Source organism: Lactuca sativa, chromosome 5 (assembly GCF_002870075.4).
Source record: "Lactuca sativa cultivar Salinas chromosome 5, Lsat_Salinas_v11, whole genome shotgun sequence".
Classification (NCBI taxonomy): Eukaryota; Viridiplantae; Streptophyta; class Magnoliopsida; order Asterales; family Asteraceae; genus Lactuca; species Lactuca sativa.
In genome coordinates, this window is record NC_056627.2 from 199,342,611 (window position 1) to 199,355,712 (window position 13,102).

Here is a 13,102-nt window from a genome sequence, read left to right on the forward strand (position 1 = left end):
GGGGTTTGGCATTCGTAAAGTCTTTATAGGTGCACTCCCGGGGTTGCCCATTACTCTCGCCATGTTTGGAAGGAAGTGTGCCAATTCCTAAACCAGTAGTAACAGGGGTATTGATCTGTGACATGGCAGCCACCACAGCTGCTGTGACTGCTGCTTGGAACATAACAACATCAAATTGAGGAGGTGGAGGTGGTGGTGGTATCTGTGCTTCTCGACCGTTGTTTCTTCTCGGGTTTCTACGTGGAGGCATCCTTCAACTATAGGTTGAGAAGATAAAGATAAGAATTCCATAGCATAGAAAATGAATGTGTCTCATGAACTAAATCGCTATAGTTCAACAACAGATGATAGTATGAGTCTTAAAGATAGAAGAATGGAAGTTATTCGCAAATCCGAATATATGAAACAAGCGTATGGTTTCTCCATAATATTTTAAGGATTGAACGAAATACCAAATGTAGTAATAATAGCGTGCCAATTATATTAATATAATAGTTGATACAACGATCACAAAAATTTGACCCCTCTAAGGGTCTCCGGTTACAAAGTTTAAGAAAAATAAAACTTTTAGTCGAGGTCCTAACTTATAACAAAATTTGGGATTTGGCAAGCACTACTTGCGGCATAGGTTGCGCTTGGAGCTTGACTCCGCATCCGATTGCTTTGATTCCATAAGACGCCTATCGAAGGCGACTTGTTGCTCCCTTATCTCGGAGAGGGATGGAATCATTTATACTTGGAATGCTTCGGTTTGGAGTTGGGCATTGTCCTGAGCTCTGTCCAGGCTACGGATGTCGGAAGTGTGAACCTGTACTTCCACGTTGACTTCCCGAATCCGGCTAGCTTGAACTCCGGATTGGTAGGACTAGTTGGCTAGTTTGCCCACCATGACTGGGAGTGCTCGATCGGCTGAACCTCCTCTGCGAACATCATAGAAGTCTCGACACATGTCGTAGGGAGGATGTATCCCTTGTTGCTGGCTCCAATGGTGGAGGTGACTTCCCCAAACGGGAGTCGGTCCTTGAAAGTTTCTTACGAAGACGGGAGGTTGTGCGGTGGTGGGTTGATTATTTCCGGCTCTAAGTCGGTACCGGAGTCCTCCCCTTCATCCAATTCTATGGGTTCTTCATCCTCCTCGGGATCCTCTTCGATCCACCCCCCGTTGCCTTGGTTGGGATAGTAGGGGTCGTCGGGGTGATGAAATCCAGCCATTTGACTGTACGAGAATAGGGTTATAAGAATTGAATAAAATTTGGAACATGTAAGACTAAACATGTAGGTTAAACTATTTTATGTAACAAATACTCCTATAGTATTTAAATTTGTGTGTTTGATCCTTGTGATGTTTTGGTAAGTTTCGACTTGTTGCTCACTACGAGCATTCCTCGATATACATTAGTCCGATCTCGGATAAATATAGTTGATCATGCTATATTTGGCCCAAATCTGATTACATATATCGAGTATTAATCGTAGTGTCCAACTCGTCTAAATACTTCTTGTATAGTTATAATCATGAAAATAAGTTGTTGTATGCATGTATTTGTACTTAAATGAACTAACAATTTAAGTTAAACGAAACGCGGCTTAGGCGTAAAACAAAAAAATGTTTTGTCATAGAGTATTAGTCCCTTAAGCATTTATAGTTTGTATATCTTATGTGGTTCGATATACTTAGTTCACTATAAACAATGCTCTGATACCAATCTGTCACACCCCCAAACCGGAACGGCAGAAACGTTCGGGGGCGGATGACTTCATGTAGTACCATAACAATTGAATACATAGTAAAGAAAGCAATATAACCATCATATATATAATTGAAAGTTTACATTGTTAAAAGGTACATGTTCAAAACCAATTACAATATGATGCCAAAATATGAAATTAACTACCGCCGCAGCGTCCCTTCTTCAAAAGTTGTTTGTTACCTGTAATTACTGAATCCCTGGGACATACAAGTAGTTTTGAAAGAGTAAGTCAGCATTTAAGTTGGTGAGTTTCATAAGTATTAAATGACAATGTTGGTATGAATTTAAAACGAAATGGTTTGTTTTTGTTTGTTTGTTCCTAGAAAATCCCATATTTTCTAGTGGTATAAATGTAGCCTTCTATCAAGACCAAAGTTTGTTTCTAGAAAATTGATGTTTTTCCGTATGTGGGTGGCAGTTTAGAAGTTCCAAAACTGTAACACAATAATGTTTTTCATGCCAAAAATAGTTAATTTATGTACGTATAACGTCGACAAGACGTCTGAAAAACCCCGTAAATTAATGTGTTTTTAATACTCCATGTGAGTTTTATAACCATGCTATTGACTAGGACGGCCTATACACAACGTTCTTCAGGCGTTGGAATGTTCTGACGTTTGTCACCCCAAATGGTGTACTGTAGCTAACAGTCAGGGCGCGGGGTTGTCAATCCCGTATAGATCTATACACAAACACCATGCTCCCCCTCCAAGGGATTCTGGTATATAATACAGGACTTGAAATGTGTACTCGAACGTACGTGAAGTTTAATGTCTCACAAAACTTAGTATAAAACAGATTTACGTATGAAAATGTTCGTTTGTTCTTGTATATGAATGTATCTCTTTGAAATAGTGTTTCTAGTACGTAAAAGTTCGTGATGTTCTCGTAAAACTATACCTATTATAGTTTTCTAAAAGTGTGTCTCATTTGTATAGTAAACCCTAGTGAAATGCTCACTTGTTATGAAAAGTATAACTTTTGTAGTGCCAAAGATGGACACATATACATACAGTATAAGCAGAGTGTTTGATTATATATATATATATATATATATATATATATATATATATATATATATATATATATATATATAACAACATTTTTCATTTCAAAAGACAAGATGTTATCGTGATATATTTTGCATACGAAAGTTTCCCTATAATAGTTATGATTCACATATGATTAAATTGATAAAAAGTGTATAATGAAACTTTATATAACATACGATAATAATCGTGTGTTTTACTTGTATTCCCCCCTTAAAAGTATAGAAAAGCATTTATAAAACATTTAAATGTGTGGATTATAGGGGTATGAACTCACTTGAAAGATCGAAGAAGGCGAGATGAAAACCGAGCAGAACTTTGACTCGAGAAAGCAGATTTTCTCGGGATTCTCGGGAATCTCGGGAGCACAAACGACCTTCAGGACTTGAGCAAGGAAACCGGGGCTTCGGGATATCACGTGCACAGAAAACGAGGCAAAACGCAAGAAATATGAGAGGAATTGAGCCTTTTCTTCGGAACCCTCGCATCCCTTTTATAGGGGCTGGGAACCGCCTCGGTACGCTGGGCGTACGCGTGCGTCATGCGTGACCGCATCCTCGACTGCCTTAGAGCTTCGGATGGGACGGGGCATAGCCTCGCATAGGGGGCAACGTGGACGATCCGAGGCCTAGTCCTCGAGTACACTGGGCGTACGAGGGTACGTTGGGCGTAACTCGGATTGGCCCGGTGACTCCTCCTTCGGATAATACCGAAATTTAATTTAAATTTAAATTTAAATTTTTATTATTTAATAAACTTCAAAAATCCATATCTTCTTCATACGAACTTCGTTTTTGACGTTCTTTATATCCACGCGTAGGTGAGACTACGCTCTACAACTTTCGTTTAGACTCTGTCGGCAAATTTTGAAATTATTTTTATTATTTATTTTTAAAAGGTCGCGGTAAGAAAATTTCGTTAGAAATCCATAACTTCATTATCCGATGTCTGTTTTTGCCAGACCTTTTACCGTTGAAAAACCATTGTCGAGACCTTCGATTCTCATTTAGGTCATTCCGGCCAAAAGTCGCTCGATCTCTATTTCGAGTTTTTAGCTGTCTGTCGCTATGTCGAACTTGGAAAAATCATAACTTCCTTATACGAAGTCAGATTTGGACGTTCTTTTTATGTACGATCATGGTTTAATGATATCTAACATAATAGGTAATCAATTAGAGACTTTTGAACATTTTATTTTCGAAGTAAATTTCATTATATCAAAAGTGGTTACAATACTTGACTTTTTAGGTCATTACATAGAGTTGAAATATCGGGTTGTCATAGTTTACGACCGTAAACTCCAATGGAGTTGGTCCCAAAACCGTAAACACCTTTTAGTGCCATTTCACTTCCCTTTGATGAATCATATGTGATTCCAACACTTGATCAAGGTGTTTCCTAGTCCCGGAAGGTGTTTCCTTACAAATAGTTGTTTATAAACAACATATTCATGTCAATATGTGTCCTTATATGTAATTTAGGACCTATTGTGTCTCGGGACTTCATTCGTAGAACTTCTCATCCTTACACGCATACCCGTTTGAATCACCCACATCATGTGAGTTCATACCCCACAATGAATCTTTTAACTGTTTTAACTGTTTTAAGGGGTGGAATACAAGTTGAACACAATGATAATTGTGTGGTTGTTTGTTATAAACATCTTTCAAAATGTTACTTATGTCACTTATAAGTCGTCAAAACATTACAAAACTCTTTTAAAGTTATGTTACTTTATAGTTATACAAAACTCCGTTTTTAAAGTACAAGCATAAATTAGTAGATAAATGAGTCTTTTCAATAACAGTCCAAGTAGAACATTAGTAAACTATAATAGGCATAGTTTAGGAGAATGCTATTCATTACTTCTAGTACAATGAAGCACACAAGGAGTCAATACCATAACAGAACATATAGTGAAGAGAATCAAACAATACCATACAGAGAGAACACACAATTAAGAGAAACAAACAGAACAAACAAGTTAGGTTGCTATAGCATGAGAACACACATACAGGATCTAATTATACCAATGAATCACTAACTCATTGTTTTAAACAAAAGGTGATAGTTATATTGGGTATACAAGATCATATACTTTAATGTGGATTACATGGCTTGCAAGAATTTGCAGAGGTCGTGTTTAGTTCCCCTAATCTCCCGACAGGGGGAGCGTATAGTAAGGGTTCTAGCCTTCACATTATAACCGTAATAAAACAAATATGTTTTTAGGTTAATTAGTACATCCGCATGTCATTATAAACGACAACTGTGTACTTACATTTCCCATTACTTTTATAAAGTGACAGTACCACTTGAAGGTTGAACTATTTTCGAGCTAAGATAGATATAAACTAGGGAAAATATACATTTTTACAAACAACAAAGCGGAACAGTCGAGTGTAGCACATAACAGAAGATGCCTTGGTAGAAGGATACGATTATAAGATAGGACCATAATGCTAGTCTTATGATTCCTTAATGTATACATCACAAGATATATATATATATATATATATATATATATATATATATATATATATATATATATATATATATATATATATATATATACCAATAGGTTCCGGCACCTAATAGGATGTGTGCTCTCCGCTTCATTTCTTGTTCCTCGTTGGGTTGTGGGCTTGGAACGGATTCACCCAATCTATTATCTACCCGATTCTATATACATGTATGCTTAGTATACATTAAGTCATCATAAGGGTACCAGGTATGGGTCAGGTTATAGGACACAGAGCCAAAGCACAACTTTTCTAGTACAAAACATACTTTCCAAAATCAGTACTTTTGGTATTCAAAACTAGAAACTCCCCAGTAAAGGGTTTAATCCATTTTATTAAACTAGTACAATTTAAAAGACCTTAGGTGAGTAACTCTATAAATCCTTAGTTTATACACCATGTTTATATACAAAGCTAATACCCAATAGGTAGTTAGATGTGTGCTTTCCGCCTTACTTCTTATTCCTCGTTGGGTTGTGGGCTTAGGGCAGATTCACTCAATTAACTTTCTATCCGATATTGGATTATATATAGCAGTATAAACTAAGCTATTATAAAAGTAGTCACTGTGGTCATCATTTTACTATAAGAAATATAGGTTTTCTTAAAAAACTTTTCATTAAATATAAAGGAACCACTACAATTAGCTCCATGAGTAACAAGTGAATACACCAGGGTTATATATGACAATGATCTAACAACCAATGGGATGTGTGCTATCCGCCTTAACTTCTGTTCCTCGTTGGGCTGTGAGCTTAGGGCAGATGCACACAATCGATTGTTTGTTTACTCTGAGTCTTATATAACTTGTACCTACTTAGTAACCATAGAAAGGGTTGTAGTGTCATTTTACTTAACTTTCATTCAAGTAGGAAAAATAGGATTTTCTAGAGGAACATGCGAACTTTTCAAAACAGAACTTACAACTTACACCACTTTTACATAAACATTTTCAACAACATTTTACAGCTTACTCACATCACTAAAATCTTATGAACTCACCAGCTTAATTGCTGATCAACTCTTTCAAATAACTTGTCTTCTCAGGAGACTATTAGACAGGTGCTCGTGCTGGGGATTCAAAAGATGAAGCATTATAGCTTCAAGTCTTGTTTTGTTATTTGTGTATGAATTCTATGTTTTGTGAACACACATTGTAAACACTTTTCTTTCGGAATGAAATGGTTGTTCATTACTTGCTTACCATATACATATCTCGTGATACTAAACATGACGTCCTCCACCCCTGAACGATTCCAATCGTTCCGGTTTTGGAATGTGACATATTTGATGTATGGATTTGAATGTATTTCTAGGATTTCTGTAGATTTTATTATTTTGCTTTTTTTCCCCTTCTAGATTTGGTATCAATGTTACTAGCAAATACTTTGAGTATTTTTTCCTGGTGGGGATAAGGTATTTCTTGTTGGCCGAAAATTTTGACGTGAGATGGTGCTCAAGGAAGGGAAGAGATGAATTCTCCAATTTCATAAAATTAATATTAAAATACATGTGGCTATGCTAATATTAGTAAATTATAAATAATAAATTAAAAATGAAATTTTTGAAGGTAAAATAGTATTTTTAAGTCTCATAAGATCAAGAGCACAACAAAAACATAAAAAAAAAAAATAAAAATTAAAAAATTAAAAAAAAAATAAACATAAACATAAACATAAAGATTTAAAAAAAAAAAAAAAAGTCTATGGATAAACATGCAAATAACCCCTAACCATAGGGACCATTTTTGTAATTTACTCTTAAACTTAATTTATTATTAAAAATCAAGATTTTGTAAAAATTAAAACGTCGCCTGAGAGATTCGAACTCTCGCGGGGAAACCCCATGTACTTAGCAGGCACACGCCTTAACCACTCGGCCAAAGCGACTTTGTTGTCGGTAATTCAAAGCTAAATATATTAACTTAGAAGTATATCTCAATGATTATCCTTTTATTGATTTTAACAATTGTGACTTCTGACTTTGTTGCTCTGTAATTCTCTTGCTCTCTAAACTCAAACCAAATTGGAACCTTATTCTGAAATTTTACAGCTAATTAATAGACCTGAATATATATATATATATATATATATATATATATATATTACAGTTTTCTGCAAACACTAGTTTACAACAAAAATAAATTAAGGAGAGATGGACTTCTTTTTACCTTTATAGTAAGACAAATCATGGGTAAATAAACTATATAGTTGTATTCTCATAATTATATCAAATTAGTTATTTTCATTTAAGGTCTTTTTTCCTCGTTATTTTATCTCGTTGGTTTATGATTATTTATTAATGTTGTCATTTTATTAAAGTTAAACTAAGTTGTCATAACTGCTATACGATTTCTTTTTTTGAATACGTATTTTGAGAGTTGAGACGGCATGTTTATGAAGTTCTGGGCGGGTAAAAGAATAATGAACAATTGTTTAAGGACTTGATGTGTAACTTTCCAGAACTCCAGGGTTACAACTTGAAAGAAAAGAAAAAAAACAAAATGGAGATGCGGGGTATCGATCCCCGTACCTCTCGCATGCTAAGCGAGCGCTCTACCATCTGAGCTACATCCCCTTTTGCTTTTTTTGATTATTATACCTCATATATATTTATTAACGTATTCAAGTAACACTATATAATTTTGTTTGGGATGTTTTTAAAACCGTATCAGTTATACCACTTAAAAAACGTACGAGTGATGTATGTTAAGAATAACTAACTATCATTTTGTATTTTATCATATTTCATGAGTAAGCTAACATAATTATCAAACTTGTTATTCATTTTATTGTTATTCATTTTATTTAAAAAGGATTTGCGATTTAAAAGAAACAATAGTCATCACCGCACATGTTTTTTGTCTATAAAAATGATTGTTAATGTGATGGTAGTGATAGATATGATACCTTTTCATGTTTTTTTATGATTTTTTTTGGTCAAGAAAGAAGTCATGGCTTGATAAATTTATTGAGCTTTTCGACAATTTTATGTACGTAGGTGTAGAAATGATTAAATATTTTATGGTAGGATCATTTAAGTACCTTACTTATGTTGTAGAAACCACACTTAACAAATTAAAATAATATTGATACATCAAAAATATAATATGATTTTCAAATAGTTAATGGTTTATAAAGTTAGATGATATGTCTTTAACTTTATAATAATGGTTAATTCAAATTAATATTTAAAATGTTTTGAAGATACGTGTCACTTGCGATGTTCTTTATGTGTAGATTAATGAAAAAAATTATGAGATTGTATAATGAAATATAAAATTGAATATACTAAAAAAAACAAACACAATCAATATTGAAAAAACAATTGTTATATCACAAATTAAAAATTAAGTTATTGTAAGAAATATACATAAACGCATAAAAATAACACAAAAACTATAAGAAAATGCAATCATTAATCATAAATTTGCAATCAATTATATTTATATAATATCTGATGGTTTGTTCATATATCATCCTTATTTTCATTTTATATCTAAAATGGTTTTAAACCATCAACAATACTCATTAACTCAATGTTAGTGATAAAACCATCATTATATATGATAATACCATTGTTTTATTTAAAATATGAAAGTAAGGTAATGAAAAAAAACCATATATTGACACAATATAAATTATAATAAATCTTATTTTTTAATCGATTAGATTGTTCTTCACTAAACAACAAAATATGCTAATCAGTGAACTCGTAATATTAGATGACATTCAGACAGTAACGTAAAATTCCCAAATTATATAAAGATATAATGGTTATACGATTTCTAAAACACAATTTTTGTAATATGCTCAATACTTGACATGTCATATTCTTTTAGTTTTTTAAAGTATCACATAATAAAATTGATTGAAATACTTGTTATAAACATGTTAAAAATATAAATTTAGAATATCTAAACTTTATATAATTTAGTTAAAATAAATAAAACCATAATATTTAATATGAAAAGTTATTCAAAATGTAATAGTTATTTATATAATTTGGCTATAAAAAACATTAAAAGGTAATGTAGCACCTGGTTCTTGGTATGTATTCTTGTATTTAATTATGTTAATGATTTACAATTTTGGCCTTGGACTCGGCGAGTCGAAGGACTGACTCGCCGAGTAGAAGCGGGATGAGACGCGGAGTTTAAGTTGCGGACTCGGCGATTCGGGTCCCAGACTCGGCGAGTAGCCACTGTCTGGACAAAAACCCTAATCTAGGGGTTTGCACCCTATTTAAACGACCTTATGCAGCCTCCATCACTCCTTTATGCTCCCAAACACCCCTCACTGAAACCCTAGCCGTTTTTGAAGCAATCTAAGCCTTGTTGGTGGATTTTGGTGTTGTGATCTTAAGGAAGGAAGGAGAGAAACTTCAGGAAGCAAGTAGAGATCAAGGGAACCTGAATTTGTGCACCTTTTTCAGCTCATTGAAGGAAAAAAATTTGTGATCTTGCTCATTCACTTGTTAGATCCCTCTTTGGGGAGGTTTAGGGCTTTTATGAGTCATTTTTGGTGGCCAACCATGTTTGCAAACATGGTTGGGGTTTAAGCTTCTGAATCACATCATGAAAGGAGTCACTAGGTAGATTTGGGTTGCTTTTGCACCCATGAAAGGTCCCATGTGCCATATGAGCTTGTTTTATGTCCTTTTGAGCTCAAAGTCCCATGCAAGCACGTAAAGTTTGTAACTTTACGTGCTAGATCGGTTGTAGAAGCTTGGATCTATCTTTTGATCAAAGGATGTACATCAGAAAGCAAAGATTTAGGGAATGGATGTGACCAACTCGGCGAGTCCATTCTTGGACTCGGCGAGTCTAGGGGGTTCTGTCCTATTCTGTTGAGGGTCGAAAGGACCCAGTTGAGTGTGGAAAGGTTTAAGGGGGGTCTCCGGGGAGTGACCCAACGTTCTGGACTAAGCCATTGATCTGGAAGTTCATGGGACTCGGCGAGTGCATGAAGGTACTCGGCGATTCCAAGGCAATCTTCATAGAACTCGACGAGTTGTTCATACAACTCGACGAGTCGAGGACAGAACGTGTTCATCGGATGAAGATTAACTCGTCGAGTTGTTCATACAACTCGGCGAGTCGGATGAAGGACCATTGAGTATCAGTTAGGAAGTGAACTTGTCGAGTCAATGCCTAACTCGACGAGTAGAGACGGGAGTAAGGATAATCGACTGGATATGGACTCGGCGAGCCGGGTCAACTGGAAGTTGACTTTGACTTTGACTTGACTTTGGTTTGGAATCGGTCAGGGGTAAAATAGTCATTTTACCCTGGGAATAGTATCAATGTCTGATGAAGTGCTTTATGGAAATATAGCTGGGGGATCACCGGAGCAGCTGTCATACATTCGCGGATCAGCTTTTCAGCTGCCAGCCTTTTGAGGTGAGTTACCTTCCAGTAGGGGTGGGTCTAAGGCCATAATGCCGGCCCACCAAGTAGGAGCATTTTAGAAGATGATTGTCTTTGTGATAATTATCTTTGTATGGATACGTGTTTGGTTATGAGATATATCTGTATGATATGTTACGTGTATGATAGGGATAGTTTTCCCCTGACAGTGGTCCGTAGGACCGAAGGGTAGTTCAGTACTCAAATATGCCTGATTGTATGCTTATACCTTGTTGCTGTATGTTAGTAGTAGGGGGTGGAATAGAGCCCAGTTACCGGTTGAGAGATACCGATGATGATTACCGGTTGAAAGATACCGATGATGACTACCGGTTGAAAGATACTGATGATGATTATCGGTTGAAAGATACCGATAATAATGTATGGTATGTGGTATGATGGGGGAACTCACTAAGCTTTGTGCTTACGGTTTCAGTTTTTGGTATCAGGTACCTCTTCGTCTAAGGGGAAGGAGCCGGCGGCGTAGCATGACATCACACACACATATGATTTTCCGCACGAAGTTTTCTGGGATTGTACTCTGATATGATATTTGTTTATGACGTGGGTTTCGAACATGATACTTTGTTTTATGAAATGACGTGTTGGCACACTATTTTCTAATGAATGCTTTTATGAAATAAATAATTAAAATGAAATTTTTGGGCTTGAAATTTGGGATGTTACAGGTAAACCGTTTATCTACACTCTAAAGTCTAAACTAAAAAAATATATATCACAAGCTTTTACTTTTACCAAAAATTTATATAATAGCTTAGGTTACGGTGTGTTTGGTAAAATTCATATTAGGCACAAATGAACTCCATGTCCACACAAATTAACATTTAGAAGTATAGAAACTAAAGATAAATTAATTTTGAAGTTGTAGTATGGTGTTTTGAAATTGTACTACATGTATATAAAAGCATAATAACATGACATACTTTACTTGAACATTTTTATTAATTAATTTGGTCACATATAAAAAAATATTAATTATGAAAAATATTATTATAATTAAATTCAAAATACATTTATTATTGATGAGTTAAAAACTCTTAGATCATTTAGATCTTTCACAAGTGCGATAAAAGAATTCTAACAGTTTGAGAACAAATTAAGAACAAACACAGATCAGAATCAAATAAGAGCTTATGATTCAAAACTAAGTCATGCCTCAGCAGAGCTCGATGAAGAACTTCCGCTGTAGAGGCGAGCTAGGGTTTACAAAATAGTAAATACGAAAACAATCAAACCGCTCACTTCTAAGCCTGCATGCATGTAGCTTATATACTAAACCCTAATGTAAAATAATGCACGGCTGGACAGACCCAATACCGGCAACTAAACTAGGCTATGGATCGAGCCCATGACGCAATCCTCTAGACTCAACAATCTCCCCCTTTGCGTCAAATGAGGCGAGAGATTATTTCTTCTGAGCAGGTCTCACCGTCTTTATAACTTTGAACAGTTTATGAATAATGGAGAGAAGAGTCTGTGGGAATAGAATGTACCACCTCAGCATGTCGACGAACAGCTTTTTATCAGCAGTAGTGTTCTGGTCGCACCTTTGTATAATTTCCAATATATGCTCGAGACAGGACGTCGAGAAAAGGTGTTTGTCAACAAGAGCGAACATGCACTTTTGACCTTCGCCCCTGAGAAACATTACTGTATGATACTTGGAATCAATCTTCCCCTTGATTGTGGAGTTAACATTGCCAGCTCTGCCCATCGGTTTGATTGCTGGTCGCCTGTGTATGGCAGATGCAATTTCCTGGTCCATCTTAGCTACCTCATGTATGTAGCAAACAAGCATACGTTTGACATGATCAATAATTGGCTGATACTCCTAAAGATTTGACAAAAGGATGTTGTTGAGGAGTATCCAGTCATGGGGGTTGAGGTTCGGTAGATCAGCAAGGGAAAAGTGGTGAACAGAGCCTTCGGTTCCTCTAGTCACTCTGAACTTGACATTTATGAATTTCCCTGTGGAATAGGGTTTCATCACCCTGACGGTGGTAATCTTCTTTAAACTCCATGTCTGGTATTGAGGTTGAGCAAACTCCAAGTAAAACTCTAACAGATCCCTATCTACCTTCAGGTTTGGAGATGGAATGGCAGCAGTGGAGTTGAAACAATGGAAGACGAATGCCTTTCTAGTGATTGGCATATCGAACTGTGCATCCCTGGAGTTGTTAAGGCTGAATGACATTATAGGTTCGAGCCATAGAACAGCTGGCTCGTCAATCGCACACCTCTGAGGCGATTCTTTAGTCCATTCAGGGAACATGGCCTTTTTCTTTTTAAGGAGCTCCGCCTCCTTTCGCTTCTGTTCTAGCTCAGCCTTCTCCTTCATAGACATTTCTTCAG

The 13,102-nt window shown here is 35.6% G+C and overlaps 2 non-coding genes across 2 annotated transcripts; both read right to left on the reverse strand.

Annotated features, from left to right (window-relative positions):
- Positions 1-7,129: 7,129 nt before the first annotated feature.
- Positions 7,130-7,211, reverse strand: TRNAS-GCU (transfer RNA serine (anticodon GCU)). The gene has a single exon. It is a non-coding gene; the product is annotated as a tRNA-Ser (tRNA).
- Positions 7,212-7,826: 615 nt separating this feature from the next.
- Positions 7,827-7,899, reverse strand: TRNAA-AGC (transfer RNA alanine (anticodon AGC)). The gene has a single exon. It is a non-coding gene; the product is annotated as a tRNA-Ala (tRNA).
- Positions 7,900-13,102: the final 5,203 nt, after the last annotated feature.